This window comes from Odocoileus virginianus, chromosome 31 (assembly GCF_023699985.2).
Source record: "Odocoileus virginianus isolate 20LAN1187 ecotype Illinois chromosome 31, Ovbor_1.2, whole genome shotgun sequence".
Lineage (NCBI taxonomy): Eukaryota > Metazoa > Chordata > Mammalia > Artiodactyla > Cervidae > Odocoileus > Odocoileus virginianus.
In genome coordinates this window covers 42990515-43006399 of record NC_069704.1, presented here as the reverse complement: position 1 = coordinate 43006399, position 15885 = coordinate 42990515, and the positions used below count along the sequence as shown (strand labels likewise).

The window sequence follows — 15885 nt, the reverse complement described above, 5'->3', positions numbered from 1 at the left end:
CCTGTGTGGGGAGGTTAGGTCATGTGAGGGGCAGGGCCTGTCCTGAAATGCCAACTCATTTTCAGAGCCATGCACACCCCTGATCTCAGCTCTACTTTGGATATCTTTGAGGGGCCCATGTCCCTGTACATCCCTGGGGCTGGCAGTTTCACTAGATAGGTCCTTCTTCTTCTAATGGATGCTGGGGTCTCGGATCTACAGCCCTGAGGGGCTGATGGGAACTGGACAGACTGCTCTGGGCATGGCAGAAACAGAGGTCCTGTGGTTTCAGGGGAGGGGGCTGCCCCCAGCATGCTGTGGACCATGCCCCAGAGAGAGGCCTACCCAGGTGGCCATTGGTGTGGGGCTTGCAGGGCCTGCCAGCCAGGAGTCTTGAGGACTGGTATTATGGGATGTGACTGCAAGTGTGGTGGGTATCAGAGGAGAGCTCATTTGAGATGCAGAGATGATGAGAATGCATGGGATGTGTGTGTGTGTGTGTGTGCACATGTCTGCCCACAGTCATCTTGAAGGCAGTTCTCTTCTCCCACAGTGATTAGCTGACATGGAAGCAAATCTGTGGGTGATCTGGGGAGGGCGGCCCTATCCTGCCTTTGTTCCAGACGCTGGACGAAACCCATGTCACATCTGTTCAGATACCAATTTGGCCTGTCACTTAGGAAGAAAAATCACCTCTCTGCTGGATTGATTAGGACAATTAGTTTTAGCTGTTAGGGCACGTATGCACCCGCGCATAAACACACACACACTCACTCACTCTCTCCTCTGTCTTTCACCCTCCCCCTGTTCCCCACCTCACAACTCCACTGCATCCCCTAGTTGAAGCCCCACTGCACACTCTTGCCACCAACCCTCCATCCAATTCTCTCATCTGGGAGGCAGCCTCCATATGTGACCACCCCTGAAGTCTGGTTTCCACACACTGCTCACATTACCAACGAAGACACTGCTAATCCCATTTTAGCTTAGGACTTTGTTGCATATGTATAAGGTGGGAACACTGAATTAGATTATGGATGAAAACTTGGTATTCCAATGAAACGTCATTAATTCAGACTCTGTGAAGACAAAATCTGCATAATTTCAATGCAGCATGGACTAAACCTTATGAGTTGACTAGCTATAAAGAGAAAGAACGCACATAAAATACATTTCATTCCTTAAAGTGCATCTCAAGTAGAGATCCCATTATGCCAGATACTTCTTATTTCTTGTTTATAGCATAACAAGTGTTTGGGGTTAAGAAGGGGGTACACAGAAAAAGGGGAGAAAACTCTAAGACTTTCATCAAACTTGAATTATAATAATTACAGAAGTAAACGAGTTCTTATAATTTTAAAAATCTCCCTTCTTTCTGTACGTTAATCACTTGACAACAATTCACTGAACCTAAATCTATTTACTTAATTCGGCTATGTGGTTACTGCTCGGACTGGGAGTCAAGATGGCCCAGTTCAACCCCAGAATTCCACTTAAAGTCTTCAGTAAAACTCCTTTACTTCTCATTCAATTTTCTCATCTGTCAAATTGCAGAAGAAATGTCAGAGTTGTAAATAACAATAATAATCCATTTAAAGTTAAAAAGTGCTATTAAAATCACTACAATAGGAAACCCAGGGATGGTTAGGCTGTCTGGTGGGAGCCTGTTGTCCGGCAGGAAGTAAGAAAGAGAAGCAAGATGGAGATTGCAGATACAGAGGCAGCATGCAAAACAGCAGCAGCTAGAAGTCCAACTCACCCCACCTGACTCTGGCTGACACATCCGGGCCCACTTTTCTGGACCCCTGGAAGAGCTCATCTGCGGCTAAGCTATCCAGTCGCTTGGCTGGAAGCAGTTGTTAAGAGCAGAGTGACCTCTCACCCGGCATTGCCCAGTTTTGTCCGGTCTGCATGGCTGGTTAAGCCAGTTAAAAGGAGGTAACAGGCTCCCTCCAGGGGCTCCCCTTGGAGAGAGAGACCCATCTCCTGGACTCTGAACTTGCATCTGGGAGCTATGACATTGCTGCTATGCTTCCTCTCTATAGGGAAGGTATAAATCTCTTCCTTAGGTTCAACTTCAAGGTCTCGTTCACAGCCACCTCTTACCTCCCTCCTGGGGAACAGCTGTCATGTTCAAAGTTGTCCTGATCCAGTTTTCAACATACTTGTCACTGATTTATGGGGGCTGGCTCCTCTTCAATCCTCATCACAAGTTTCATTTAGCCAGATCATTATTTAGTCATTTTGTTTATCCCCCATCACCCTGGCACCTTGCATGAATGAGACCTTCAATAATGAAGCAACTTAGCATGCATGCACATCCATATAAGGTGCCAGGGAGATGAGGGATAAACTGGGCTAGGGTGGCACAGTGGTAAACAATCTGCCTGGTAACACAGGAGATGCGGGTTTGATCCCTGAGTTGGGAAGATCCCCTGGAAGAGAAAATGGCAACCCATTCCAGTATTCTTGCCTGGAAAATTCCACGGGCAGAGGAGGCTGGTGGGTTACAAGCCATGGGGTCATAAAATAGGCAGACACAACTGAGCACAAGCATGAAAGAATGCAACACGTGAGATTTTCAAACTTGGGTGATGATCTTTGAAAGGAAAATGAAAATCATCAAGGACCTCTGAGAAAGCATGGGAAATCCTGACACGAGGAATAACGGGGTGGTGCAAAGGGCATGGGAAAGGAGTCAGCGGACTCTGAACCATGTGACCTTGGGCAAATCACGGCCCAATGACCTCCCCAAACAAGGGAGCAACTTACACTCCCAGCAGAACCGTGAGAGTGTCCATTTCAGAAGAGTATTTTTTAAACTGCAGCAGCACAAAAATCTATTCAAAAGCCAGCTCAGTGACCCACCATGTAAATCGTCTAAAGATTTCCCAGGCAGTTGAAAAGATTTCCCATGTTTGTTGGCCAGACCCCAGAAACACCTCATCGCAGCCCTGGAACCACTGCCCCCTGGGGGTTCCAACTGCAGGATTTTGAAACCTCAAATCTAGATCACACCTATCACCTCCTACTTGTATAATTATACTTCTCAGTCAAAGGACCTGGAGATAGAGTGCGTAGGCTGGCAGGGTGGGTGGAGGCTGGGTTTTCTTTAGGCTCCCAAACTACTGGAGGCAGGAACCAGGATGGAGGAGCCCAAGTTAGGCAGAAGCCCTGAAACAGCTGGCCCAGTAATACAGACAGGAAAATCAGAGGTCATGCCAGTCAAGTGTCCTTCAGCAGAAATCTGCTGCTGGGAAAAGTGCTCCCACAAAGAGTCTCTAATACCTGTTTTCTGTCCAGTTACTTTATTAAACATGCATTTCCTAAGGACTTCCCCCTAGAAGCCAAACACTACTCTGAACTGGGATTGATGACACATCTCTGCCTCTAGGAACTTTGGAGGCTCTTCAGAAGCCTGTGGGTAAATGCCAGGAGAGCGAGGAATGACAGGAAGGCAGGTGACCCAGACTTAAAGAGAGAAGGGACACGTTGTTGGAGGAGTTGATCCTGTATGGTTAAAACCTGAAGTGCAAGCGGGGGCTAGTTGGGTGGAGGTAGAGGAAGAGAGCAAGAATATTTTGCACAGAAGATACATGTTCAAAAGTAGCAGAAGAATGTGCAAAGAGCCAGGGTCAGCGCTAAGCTGAGCTCAGACCCTTGCTCCTCCATTTCCTATCCTGGCAATGGGATTGAAGTCTCCTCCTCTAACAATCATACATACCCTACGGGGCTATGCTGAGAATTAAAGGAGATAATGAGCCAAAAGTACTGGGCACACAGGGTACTTAGTGAAGGGTATTAAATGTTGCTAAATATTTCCCATTACACTAGTCTGTAAGATACGTAACCACTGGGTTGCCATCATCGGTTTATTCATCTTTGTAGACTCACTTTCAGGCCCAGAGCCTTGCCTTTTGTAGGCACGGAATGAATATTTTTTAAATGAATGTTGAAAAAGTGCAAAGGCGTATACCTATGTTTTGGGGATCAGAAAGCCATTTTTCCATAGCTAGCGTCCATCTATGTCTATGGCCATATAGGCAGATGCATGCTTTCTCAAAATAGCTCAGCAAGTTTTTCCTTCACATGGTCCCAATGCACTGGCTCTCCCCAAGCCACACTACCCAGCCGCACCCCTTCAACGGCAACTATCCTGACACATATCCACTGGGACACACGGGCAGACAAGGGGCTCCTCCTATAGACAGACAGGAGCAGAAGCTGAACTATTAAAACAGGTTTTACTTGTGAAGCACAGAGGCTGCCATCAACATTCAAAATCCCCACCATCTCTAATGTTCCATCCTCCCTCTTGCTCTCATGCTGGAACCTTCAAAGAGACACCCTTCTTTTCCAACCTGAGTTTCTTCTCATCACCAACAGATGAGTGTCCCCGGGTCATATCCACCCAGCTGATCCCTCCTGCTTGGTCTCCCACTTGTTATGCCTGACTTTGCTCCCATGAACTGTGGACCTCAGGAGTCTTGCTGCTCTGTGGCCTCACTTTTTTCACTGTCAGAACACAGAGAGTCAGCGATGCTCCATGCTCACCTGGTAGTTTTGTCTCAAGGGTAAAGGAGATAACAAATGAGATAACGTCTATGATGCACAGAAAACACCTCAAGAAGAAAGGCTCTGGATAAATACAAGGTGTAAACGCCACACCTGATTAGCATGTATGCCTCTGTCCACAGACTTCAACCATAGACTCCACTCTCCTCCACCCCTGAACATAAACACCCTTCCTGCCTGTAATCACTGTCTCTGCTACACATCTTCATGTGTGTACATATACCCACAGACTTCCAGCACATGTATTTCCCCCAACATGCCCAGGGAAAATTGTTCTTGAACTCAGAGGAAGCTCAGGTTACAAACGCTCTCTTGCCCCTACACACAGGCTCTTTTTCAGGACGCAGGAAGAAGTGCCAAGCAGACAGCTTATCTCTCAAGCAGGGCACCTCAGCTCCCACCATGAGGCTGCAGGAGATCCTTACCTGGCACAGCTCCTGCCAAGGGCTCTCCAGGATGAGGTGCCTCCTTACTAGTTTGCCAGCACCCAAGACCAGAACAGAGGGGCAGCGAGAGGATGTGGTTGGAAGGCCAGAGGAAGGACCCAGACACTTCAGATGCTCAGTGCCCTAAGTACTCCTCATTCCTGGGAAATTAGGGCCCTGAAGTCAAGGAATCAGGAGCACTTTCCTGGGCGTGACACAGTCGTGGGCAAGCAGACCGCCCAGGCCCTCCCCAGTTAGTCCTTTTCACCTGGAGCGAGAGCTGCAAAGCCCGCAGTGGTTGGCGCATGTTGCTGCTGAGTTCTGTGCTCTAAGGGCTGGAGTTACACGTGTGGAAGGGCGTGTGTGTGTGTGTGTGTGTGTGTGTAGGGGAGTGGGGAGAGAGTGAGGGGCTGGCTGTCTGTGGTGGGTGAGAGAAAGAAATGAATGTGATGTGTGTGGAGGTGTGAGACTGTGTGTGTGTTACTTTGGCTGAATGACTCAAGGCAGTGCTAAGTTGTTTCACTCCTGTCTGACTCTGTGTGACTCCATGGACTGCAGCCCTCCAGGCTCCTCTGTCCATGGGATTCTCCAGGCAAGGATCCTGGAGTGGGTTGCCATGCCCTCCTCCAGGGGATCTTCCTAATCCAGGGATGGAACCGGCGTCTCTTACCACTAACCTGCATTGGCAGGCAGGTTCTTTACCACTAGCCCCACCTGGGAAGCCCCAAGCAGGCAGGGGGCCACTTAAATACCCAGGTTCATCACCCACCTTCTCTATCGATCTCAGCCTCTGTGACCTATTCCTTCAGTGGAACAATCTATACTTCCAACTGCACCCGTGTCCCTGCCACCAGTGCGGACACACACAGCCCATCTCCAAAGTTCCAGACAGCAAAGTTCAGTGGCCCGGCCGCGGCTGTCAGACCCTGCTCGCACATCTCCCGCTTCCTCATTTCTGGACTCCGGTGTCACCCAACACCTCTGCCCCCGCAGACCAGACTCGGGACGGGGAGTGGATAAACCCGGTCTGTAGGAGACAAAGCCGGAAGGACGGGCGCACCCTCCTCTCTTCCAGGCGGGGACCAGACTCGCCGCACGCGCCCGGGCAGAGGGGAGACCCTGACAGTCACATGCGGAGACAAAGACACCTGGACAGACGCCGGCACAGACAGACAAAGACAGACTGACGCGCTGGCACGCCGCAGTTTCCCCGGAGCCCGGCTCACTCGTTGCGGAATGAGCGAGACCCCTGTCCACCTCACCTTATCTGTCCCTGCGCCTGGGGCTGACTTCAGGGTTTGTTTGGTTTTTTTTTTTTTTTTTTTCTTTTCCAGTGTATTTGGCGATGTGCTCGCGTCTCTCTTCTCGCGCTGGCCGGGCGGGTCCCGAGATTGCTCGCAGCTCCGGCTCGCTAGATGAGGAGAGCAGAGAAACTTTCTACCTCGCTTCCCGCCCGGCGCCGCCCTTCTCCCGCCCGGCCGCCCGCCCGCTCGCTGGGTCCCTGAGCTCCGGCCCCAGCGCGGGTCCCGGAGCCTCGGGCGGGAGGGAGGGCAGGGCGGGGCGGGAGGGCCGGGGCGGGGTCGACGCCGCTCATTGGCCAGGGCGGGGCTGGGCGGGGCGGGGCGGGGCCGGCGCCGGCGCCGCTCGTTGGCTAGGGCTGCCGGCGGCTCTTCCTAGCGGCTCGGCGGCCTTTGTTCCCAGCTGACAGCTGGGGTTGCCCTCGACCTCCCGCTCCCCTGCATCCGCCTCCCGCGCGGGGTCCCGACTCCCCCAACTCTCCGATCTCACTTTCAGCAGATCCCTCCGGGTAGCCCCGTCTGCTCGATCTTTTTCTCCCCCCTCTTTCACTTCCCCCATTCCTCTGTTTTGTCTTTTTCTTATTTCCCCCTTCTTTTCACCCCCTTCTTCTTACGTTTAATTTTCCCCAGCACCATCTCCCCACTTCAGTCCCCTGGATATCTAGGTTCAAAGACGGCACCAGCAGCCTGGTAAGAGGCATTGGTTCGCCAGGATTGCAGGTTGGAACCTAGACCACTGGCACTACCACTCTGAAAAATTTAAGGTGAAAGTTGAGGACTCTTTATAGCTAGTAATCTTACCCAGTACCACTATCATTTTCTCTACCACCCACTTTCAACTTCTAGCGTTTGAGCTAGGAGGGAACCCAAGTTTACAAGATTTGGTTGGACAAAGGGCCAGTTTATTGGGTTTCCAGGAGTTGCATTAGGCTGGGATCCTGAGGATGCGCGGAATCTAATTCATTAAAACCAGGCATGACCCTGCCCAGGGAGTGTCGAGGTGGGGTGTGGGGAGACTGAGGTGCCTGGCTTCTGATTACAAGTAGAATGAGGGAAGATGGCCTGAAGGGAACCACACCATATTGTTTCTGCCATTTCTCCACCTGAAATCCTGTAGAGGATCCTCCCCACCTCCAGTTCCTGACCCTAAAGACTCCATCCTTCAACTCCTGGCTTCCTGGGAGGCAGCGAGGCATGAGGTTTAAGGGGTCAGTCAGATAAGCTCCGCTACTTAACTGCATGACCCTGAGTCACTGCCTTACATTCCTTATATCCCAGTTCCTTCCTTTATAAAATTGGGATAACAATTCCCAGAATGTAAACTCTCTGAGAACAGGGACTTTCTTTTTTGTTCATGAATGAACTTGATTCCTTTTGTTCACATATATCCCCAGCACTCAGAACTTGATACATAGTAGGCACTCAATAAATAATTGTTGAATGAATGAATGTCTTATTTATAGATTAGTTGTGAGTATTAAATAAGGATCCCAATATGTGGTAAGTATGGGTTTCCCAGGTGGTGCTAGTGGTAAAGAACACACCTGCCAATGCAGGAGACATAAGAGACGTGGGTTTGGTCCCTGGGTTGAGAAGATCCCCCAGGGGGAAATGGCAACCCACCCCAGTATTCTTTTCATACTGTTCATGAGGTTCTCAAGGCAAGAATACTGAAGTGGCTTGCCATTGCCTTCTCCAGTGGACCGCGTTTTGTCAGAACTCTCCATTCTGACCTGTCCATCTTGGGTGGCCCTACACCCATGGCTCATAGTTTCATTGAGTTAGACAAGACTGTGGTCCATGTGCTCAGTTTGATTAGTTCTCTGTGATTGTGGTTTTCATTCTGTCTGCCCTCTGATAAGGATAAAAGGCTTATGGAAGCTTCCTGATGAGAGAGACTGACTGTGGGGGAAATCGGGTCTTGTTCAAGTATTCTTGCCTGGAGAATCCCATGGACAGAGGAGCCTGGTGGGCTACAGTCCGTAGGGTTGCAGAGCGGACACCACTGAAGTCACTTAGCACACACGCAAGCACGTGGAAAGTACATATGTGTGCATGCTAAGTCGCTTCAGTGGTGTCTGACTGTTTGCGACCCTATGGACTGTAGCCCACCAGGCTCCTCTGTCCATGGAATTCTCCAGGCAAGAATACTGAAGCAGGTTGCCATTCTCTTCTCCAGGGGATCTTCCTGACCCAGGGATTGAACCCACATCTCTTATGTCTCCTGCATTGGCAAGGAGGTTCTTTACCACTACCGCCATCTGGGAAGTCCTGAAAGTGCATATACATGGCAACTATTATAAATCTTGTGGTTGACACAAAGAAATTGTAGCATTGTTTATAATAGCTGCCATGAAAGTACATATACATAACAGCTATTATAAGTAATGCTACAATTTCTTTGTGTCAACCACAAGACTGGTTACTCAGTTTTCTCAGACACTTCTTACCCACCTTTGTATGTACTCATCCCTCATTGGAAAACTCATTCTCTATTTGACAAAATTTAAGACCTAAAATGCATTCTAGGGTTTGATGTACAGCCCACTTAGAAGGACTGAGTTAGGCAAAGGGTCTGGGCAGAGCGGTGATGTGTGTGAGAGGTGAAATCCAGAAACAGTATGGAAGAATAGAAACCCCCTGTGCAGGGAAGCTTCAGAGATAAAGTGGGGTGTATGGAGAATGGGGGCAGAAGTAAGGATGAAGAATGAGAGAGGAGAGCCATGATGGTACAGTGTGTGTGTATGTGTGTGGTCATAAAAGCCTCAGGAATGTGGTCTCCTGAAGTACGAGGCCATAATTAGCTTCCTGATTCAGCTGTTGGGTATGGAAATGCAATGCTTGGGTGTGTCTGCCTCTGAAACCTCTGGCGGGGTTCTCACTGTGGCTCCTCTTCCATTGAAGGTGTATTACCCTCCTAGGCCCTGGCTATCCCATTTGGCCCTCTGCCTCTCTTAGACTCTCCCTTGCTTGACGTGAGTCTAGAAAACTGGGTCACAAATTATGCTCTTATAAAATATTCCCTGCCATCTTCATCAACTCATTATCTGAGGTTCAAATGGCTTACTGTTCTAGCTTATTATTCTGTTACTCAGCTCTGGGACCTCAGATTGGCCACAGAGGACCAAGCCCATGGCCCAGTAACCCAACAGCTGGTCTGAGCTAGAAGCACTTCGGCTTTTTTCAATGTACTTTCTCCTATCACAATTTAAATAACTGCCTGACTTCTTGTTTGTCTTCAACTCTCCTGTGAGTTTCTTGTTCAAAGCCCAACATCTTTTATTTGACATTGAATCCCTAGCACATTGCTAGCATGCAGCAAGCACTCAAAAAGTACTTAAATAAATTCTATGGTGGAAGGCAGGATGATGTTGCAGAGAGAGGAATGAACTCATATACAAAAGATTCACATCTAGTCACGCTTTTTCAAACTTGTTGTCACCCTATTGAGACTCAGTTTGCTCGTCAGTAAAATGGGCCTAATAATATTTGCCCTGTCTGTGGCAGTGATGCAAATATGAAAAGGATTATTGAAGTCAAAGTGGTAAGAAAAGTAAAAAATGTTAAATAACAGTTTAGTGTTATTTTGAGTCTAAAAATTCAGGGCTTTGTATTGGGAGGTAAGAAAGGATGACTGTAGTTAACTGAGGCTGGGTAATCTCTGAAAGCAGGTGAGAAAATATTATTATGCTAGATCATGTGGTGCTAGTGGTAAAGAACTCACCTGTCAGTGCAGGAGACATAAGAGACATGGGTTTGATCTCTGGGTTGGGAAGATCCCCTAGAGAAGGGCATGGCAACCCACTCCAGTATTCTTGCCTGGAGAATTCCATGGACAGAGGAGCCTGGCAAGCTACAGTCCATGAGGTTGCAAAGAGCTGGACATGACTGAAGTGAGTTAGCATGCAGCAGAGCATTGAGAAAAGCTTTAATGGATCAACAGGCTTCCACTGCTCCATCTGTCTTCCAGCTAGCCTAGGGAAGTAGGGGTAGGTTGGCTTTCCTGCAGGCAAAGCCAATGCCTCCTGATCTTAGAAAATGCCCAACCAATGTCCTGTCTCCCTCCAGGATGTGAAGCTCTTAGAACCAGAATTTACATTTCTTACTTGTACATCTCTGGGCACCTTACATCTCGCATCTCTGGATATCACTAAACTCCTGTCCTTTGAGAGGGCCATCTCTTCCTTGACTTCTCTACCTGTTAAGAAAACAAGTTAGATAAAATGCAAATAGTGTTTGTCCTTTCCTAGAAAGTACTGCATGACTTCCAGAAACTGTTTAGCATCACTGTTATCACCATCATTATTATCGGTGACATTATCATCTGACATTATTATATTATTATTCTGAATTCTTAACCTATATTCCCATTCAGGAAACCAGGGAAGTTGTGGAGGGAACAAAGACTCCTTCAGGCCCTGGGGAGAATGTGCTGACCTCAGAATTCTTATCCTGGGATGACTCATCTCCATTAAGATGTTCAAGTCACCTTAGGAAATATGTCCACCCCATTCTTTCATCTAAAGAAAAACCGAGTCATAGAGCAAGATAAGAAGTTGGCCCAGCTTCCCTGGGACCCCAGGGTGGTAGGCATGGCTCCTGCACCTGCCTCAGCAACTGCGTGACTGATCCAGTGCCAGATGTGCTTTGGTTTGGGCAGTAGAGACCACAGGCCGGCAGCCTTCCCCTGAGCAGAGAACAGTAAAGCAGTCGCCTCAGCTAAAGCAAAGGATTCAAATGGTGTTCATGCATTTTAAGTTGCTTCAGTTGTGTCCAACTTTTTGTGACCCTATGACTGTAGCCTGCAAGTCTCCTCTGTCCATAGGATTCTCCAAGAAAGAATTCTGGAGTGGGTTGTCATGCCCTCCTACAGGGGATCTTACTGACCCAGGGTTCAAACCCACAGCTCTGGCATTGCAGGAGGATTCTTTACTGCTGAGCCACCAGGGAACCCCACTCAAATGGCACTAACTAGCTTTAGTGTGAAGAGGTTTTGTCCAGCCACCAGCCAGCAAAACTCACAAGATAACTGTTTAGCAAATGCTTCAATGTAAATCAAGGTTAAACTAGATTATGAAAAAATGAGAAGAAAACATTCTGACTTGATTCCTCCTATCCCAACATCATTTTCAATAGGAGATGGTCAGCTATTTCTCATTCAGCATCCTCGCTTTGAAAGGTTCTGGGCTCTATCACCTGCTAGGGAATCTGTCTTCCAGGGTTTGGACTAGTTTGTCTAAAAGTCTGAAGCAGGCAGATGTTTCCACTTTGTTTCTACTTACAGTATTAGGAAAGCTTGAATCAAACTGGGTTAAACAAAAGAAAAAAAAAATAATCATGAATGAATAAGTGAAGAGATCAGCTCCCAGATTAGTGCATGCCATGGATTCACAATATCGTCAGAGATCAGGTCTCCATTTCCTGGTTTGGTATCTTCAGAGTAAGTGCTTTGCCCTCAGAATGAGTGTTTAGGACTACAGGCTGAATCTTTCAGTCCCACTGGCACACCCAAAATCCAGCAACGGTTTGAGGATTAAAGTACCTTTGTTTCTGCATCTCTTTCCTAGGATCAAGAAAACCTTTCCTGAAAGGTCTTTCCTGCTGACACTGAACAAGTTTAGCCACATCATCAAGCAGTCATTGGCAAATCCAATGAGATTATTTTGATTGGCTTTTACCAAGGGATTGGGGAGTGGAACAGATATTGGGACATAGCTGTATCTCTTGCCTTCAAGGGAGAAGGGGGAAGCTGTGGAGAGAACTGACAATCATTGCTTGTCTATTTCATCCCTCTACTTGGCTGGGCATCTTATATACATTATCTTACTTAGTTGTAGAAATCATTATTATTTCTATTTTCCAAGTGAAGAAACTGTAGCTTAGAGTGGCTAAGTAACTTGCCCCAAAGTGTAAGTGAAAGTGAAGGTGTTAGTCACTCAGTCATGTCCAACTCTATGTGACCTCATGCACTGTAGCCCACCAGGCTCCTCTGCCCATGGGATTTTCCAGGCAAGAATCCTGGAGTGGGTAGCCATTTCCTTCTCCACGGGATCTTCCCAACCCAGGGATTGAATCTGGGTCTCCTGCATTGCAGATGGATTATTTATCACAGAGCCACCAAGGAAGCCCTCCACCATCAAGTTTAAATTTCTTTCTTGGCATCTCTGCAGTGTGCCTCTTTCTTACCTGTGCATTCCTTTTCCTCCCTCCTCCCAACAGATGTGTCCTTTTACTTCCACACAACTTCCCCACCTCCATCAAGGCCACCACCACGCCCTTGCCTCCCTTCAGGGCAGAATGGAAGTGTCTTTCAAGGCCCTCCCCAAGCCCTGACCCTGCCCTCCTGCATCCCCTACTCCCACTCCATAACTGGAAGTCCTGTCAAATTGTGTCATGTCTGTGTCCTGCTCTGCTTTCCTTCTTGCACACTTTGTTACTTGCGCTTTCTTGTTTTAGGCGAATGTACCTTATTTTCCTACTAGATTTTTCAGTGGCCAGCTCCATGCCTAGTCCATGAGAGGGCCTTCCACAAATACTTAATGACTAAGTGAGGGCAGGGACCAGCTCTTACTTCTCTATCTCCCTCGTGACACTCAGCCTGCTGCTGCCCGTGGGTGGTGACTAATGGACTAATTGGCTTTGGGCTGATTCTTCCCCAGGGCTGAGGAAAGACAGGCAGACAAAGAAGCTGGCATGACCTTTGTCAGTACTGAGGGAGGCCTTCGGTAAATGGGCCCCGTCAAGCCCACATTTGCTTGTAGCCCTCAACTCATTTAAGCAAATAGAGCATATGAGACCCGTGACTTCTGGGAAATCATTTAGTTAGCCTATGCAGCATGTTGCCAGGCTCATTTCCTGCATCCAGGGGGGAGAAGAAAACAAAAGCAGAGAGGCTTTTGAGACCCTGTGGGCTGAAATAGAATTTACACATTTACTTAGCTATTTCTGAAGAAGCAGTTCAGGGAGGCCCAGACTGAAAGGCTGATGCTGTCCCCTAAGAGTTGGTGACATCAAGACTGGTCACCTGGGACCTGCCCTGGACTTGAGCTCCTGCTGGCCTGCCTGGCTTTCTTCATTTTTGGGTGTGTGGGGGGGTTGGGGGTGTGTGTGCGCTGGATCTTTGTTTACTGCTGTATGTGGGTTTTTCATTGTGGCGTGTGGGCTTTTCTAGTTGTGTCACTTAGCTGCCCTGTGGCATGTGGGATCTTAGTTACTCAACCAGGGATCAAGGCCAGGTCCCTGCATTGGGAGATGGAGTCTTAGCCACTGGACCATCAGGGAAGTCCCCTGCCTGGCTTTCTAACTGAATCCTCCAGGTCACTCCACTCCTCAAGTAGTATTGCCATTCTTCCCTCCCATCTTCTGGGACTAACTTCACTGCCTTTACTTTGTGTATCGAATTCTCTAGGTGTTCACCCTATATTTTGTCTTTATTCCCAGACTCACTGTGTTTGCTCCATGCTGACCATTCCTTTTGCTTTCATTCCCAGAATGATTGAGAAGGCCTCCATCTCACCAGCTCCAGAAACAGAGGAGGACAGAAAGGGGGCAGAGAAGGGAAGGTGGCAAGTGGCTATACAAGGTGATCTCTGAGGTCACTTCTGGCGTTTTCTGACTCTTTTTACCTAAGGTTACTGGGAGCAGCAAAAAAGGACACCTGGAGGTGCCATGTGAGCACTTTGGCAAGAAGAGGCTCTTGGTGACCTTGAACTAATTTTTCCTGTGAAAGAGCCTCAGTTTGCTTGAAGTTCCCTATTACACCTGCCTTACGGAGTCGCCTTGAGTGTTTAATGCATCAACACCTGTGACATGCTGAGCCCAGCATCCCACGTGCAGGAAAACCCTTCAGTTGCTGTTGCTCTCTGTGCCAACTATCCGACCCCCATCAGAAACCCAGGGCCTTTTCTACCCTATTTCTTCCAATTAAAAACATCCTCATGATTTGGCCCAAAACCCATTCAGCATGGTGAATTGGAAAAGAGAACATTTTTAAAAATATATAGTTTATTTGTTGTTTTGGGCTGTGCTGGATCTTTGTTGCTGCACACTGGCTTTCTCTAATTGCAGAGACCAAGGACGACTCCTCATCGTGGGCGCGGGCTTCCCATTACAGTGGCTTCTCTTGTTGCAGAGCATAGGCTCCAGGGGATGTGGGCTTCAGTATTCTGGTGCACAGGCTTAGCTGCCCTGAGGCATTTGGATCTTCCTGGTTCAGGGATTGAACCTGTGTCCCCTGCATTGGCTGGTGGATTTGTATCCACTGCACCATCAGGGAAGTGCCGAGAACAGCATTTTGAGTCTATCGATTGCAATTGGAGCCTTGAGCTTGAATCAGACTCTGCCCTCAGTCCCTGTGTGATCTCGGCCAAGTCTCTTGCTCCCATATCCTCTGCTTCTGGAACTTTTGAGTGATTTTAACACTATAATCCCACAGAGAGGGATGCAAGAAAAATTACAGGTGATTAAAATAATATCTACACTACTTCCCTGGTGGGCCTATGATTAAGATCTGCTTTGGGGTGGGGCAGGTTCGATCCTTGGTCAGGGAAGTTCCATACACCTCAAGGTGTGGCCAAAACAAACAGCTACAATTCTGTGGGTTCTGTAACTGTTGTTGTTGTTGTTTTTAATTGATTTTTTTGGTCTTAGTTGCAGCACACAAGGGGCCTCCCAGGTTGGCGCTGGTGGTAAAGCACCCACCTGCCAGTGCAGGAGATGTGAGAGAGGAGGGTTTGGTCCCTGTATCAGGAAGATCCTCTGAAGGCGGGCACAGCAACCCACTCCAGTATTCTTGCCTGGAGAATCCCATGGACAGAGACTGGCGGGCTACGGACCCAGTCCATGTGGGTCACGAAGACTCGGACAAGGCTGAAGCTACTGAGCACGCGGCTCGCATCTTCCGCACGTAGTGCAGGATCTCTCCTTGTGGCACATGGACTCTCTAGTTGCCGAATCTGGGCTCCAGGCCTGCAGGCTCAGTTGTTCTGCGTCATGTGGGATCTTAGTTCCCCGACCAGGGGTGGAAGCCATATCCCCTGCACTGCAAGGTGGCTTCTCAGCCACTGGGCCGCCAGGGACGTCCCCGAGACATGAAAGAGCCTTCACACCAGGGTGAACATGATTCGTCCTCCACAGCTTAGGGCCGCTCCCGTCCTGCGCCACTGCTGCCCACCCCCTTCCCTAAGGTCTGAATTTTCTCTCCGAAGATAATCAGTCTCAGGGAATGCAGCAGAGGGCACTTCCTGGCACAAGCAGTGGGTGGACGACACTCATCTGTCCTCGAGCTCCGTGAAGCGAGGTTCTGAGCAGGGAGCTGTGATGCCCAGTGGGAAAGAAGTCGCTGGAAGTTAGGAGGGCAGCCCAGGGAATGAGTCCAAAATGGCAGCTTGCGAGGAAGTAGCCGGCTGCCGGCTCTGGAACCTCACAGAGCGGTGTTTAGCATGTTCTCGCTCATTAATCCTATTTAAAGCCTGGCTGCTGGGAGGGGAGGGGGAATCCTGTTTCAACTAGCAGTGCTGAGGTTCCCGCCACCCCCGCACCACCCCACCCCGCGACCGCCCCGCAGTGGGAGGGGAACAGGGTTCAGTGGGGCCACCCTGCCGGTCTCA

The 15885-nt window shown here is 48.9% G+C and overlaps 1 protein-coding gene across 2 annotated transcripts in view; it reads right to left on the bottom strand.

Moving 5' to 3' along the window:
• LZTS1 (leucine zipper tumor suppressor 1) overlaps nt 1–6561 on the bottom strand; it is a 62403-nt gene extending 55842 nt beyond the window's left edge. For both annotated transcript variants that reach the window (XM_070459712.1, XM_070459713.1), the window contains exon 1: nt 6242–6561. The gene's annotated coding sequence lies outside the window, so the exon portion shown is untranslated. The remainder of the gene's footprint in view (nt 1–6241) is intronic.
• Between the last annotated feature and the right edge of the window lie 9324 nt (nt 6562–15885).